The 1656-nt window shown below is 43.0% G+C and overlaps 1 protein-coding gene across 2 annotated transcripts in view; it reads right to left on the minus strand.

Annotated features, from left to right (window-relative positions):
• The window catches only part of ATP8B1 (ATPase phospholipid transporting 8B1), a 152352-nt gene that overhangs the window by 37047 nt on the left and 113649 nt on the right, over positions 1-1656 (minus strand). The gene's annotated exons all lie outside the window — the stretch shown is intronic.

Genomic DNA, 1656 nt, shown 5'->3' on the forward strand with positions numbered 1-1656 from the left:
AAAAAAAAAAAAAAAAATTAGCCAGACATGGTGGTGTGCACCAGAAATCCCAGCTATTCGGGAAGTTGAGGCAGGAGAATCATGTGAATCTCGGAGGCAGAGGTTGCAGTGAGCTGAGATCACACCACTGTACTCCAGCCTGGGCAACAGAGCGAGACTCCATCTCAAAAACAAAAACAACAAAGAAAACAAAAACAACTGTAGTGAAATACACATAATAAAATTTACCATCTTAACAATTTTTTTGTTCGAGTAAGGGTTTCACTCTGTCACCCAGGCTGGAGTGCAGTGGTGCAAACCCAGTTCACAATAGCCTTGATGTTCCTGGCCTGAGGTGATCCTCCTGCTTCAGCCTCTCAAGTAACTGGGACTACAGGCACATACCGCCATGCCCAGCTAATTTTTGTATTATTACTATTATAGAGATGGGGTTTTGCCACGATGCCCAGGCTGGTCTCGAGGGATGTGCCTGCCTCAGCCTCCCAAAGTGCTGGAATTCAGGCATGAGCCACTGCACGCCAGCCAACCAATTTTTGTTGTTGCTGTTTTAGACAGGGTCATGCTCTGTCACCCATGCTGGAGTGCGGTGGTGTCATCTTGGCTCACTATAGCCTTCAACTCCCCAGCTTAAGGGATCTTTCTGCCTCAGCCTCCCAAGTAGCTGGGACTATAGGCATGCACCACCATACTCTGCTAATTTTTTAAATTTTATAGAGACGGGGCCTTGCTTTGTTACCCAGGCTGGTCTAGAATTCTGGGTCTTGAGCAATCCTCCCACCTTGACCTCCAAAAGCGTTGTTATTATAAGCCTAAAACACTGCACACAGCCCATTTTAACCACTTTTAAGCATGCAGTTCAGTGGCATGAAGTATATTCATACTATTGTGCAGCTGTTTCATCTTGCAAAATTGAAACTGTACACATTAAACAAACTCCCAATTCCCCTGCCCTCCCCCTCCCCTGCCACCCACCCCTGGTAACCAACATTCTACTTTGTCTCTATAAATTTGATTATTCTAAGTACCTCATATAAGCAGAATTATACAATATTTGTCCTTTTGTGACTGGCTTACTTCACACAGCCTAATGTCCTTAACCCATTTATGCCTAGTGTTCCATTATTGGAATGCTAAGCATGTGGGAGTTATTTATACCCTACTGCTCAAGGTCACCACGAAGGTCTGATTGTAAAAATTCAAAAAATTGCAACCTCCAGCATAAATGAGTTCAGGTTAATCTGTGTTGTGGCATTTGTCAAATTTTTCTTCTGAATAATATTCCACTGTATGCATACCACATTTGGTTTATCCATTCATCCATCGATGAATGCTTGGGTTGCTTCCATCTTTTGGCTATTGTGAATAATGCTGCCATGTACAAATACCTCTTTGGTGTACAAATACCTCCTTGAGTCCCTGTTTCAGTTATTTTAAGTATATAACCTGAAGTGGAATTGCTAGATTGTACAGTAATGAGACTTCTAATTTTTTTTTCTTTTTCTGAGAGAGAGTCTCATTCTGTTGCCCAGGCTGGAGTGCAGATCTTGGCTCACTGCAACCTCTGCTTCCCGGGTTCAAGCAATTCTGCCTTAGCCTCCCGAGTAACTGGGATTACAGTCATGTACCACCACCACACCTGGTTAATTTTTATATTTT

Source organism: Cebus imitator, unplaced genomic scaffold, assembly GCF_001604975.1.
Source record: "Cebus imitator isolate Cc_AM_T3 unplaced genomic scaffold, Cebus_imitator-1.0 Scaffold55, whole genome shotgun sequence".
Classification (NCBI taxonomy): Eukaryota; Metazoa; Chordata; class Mammalia; order Primates; family Cebidae; genus Cebus; species Cebus imitator.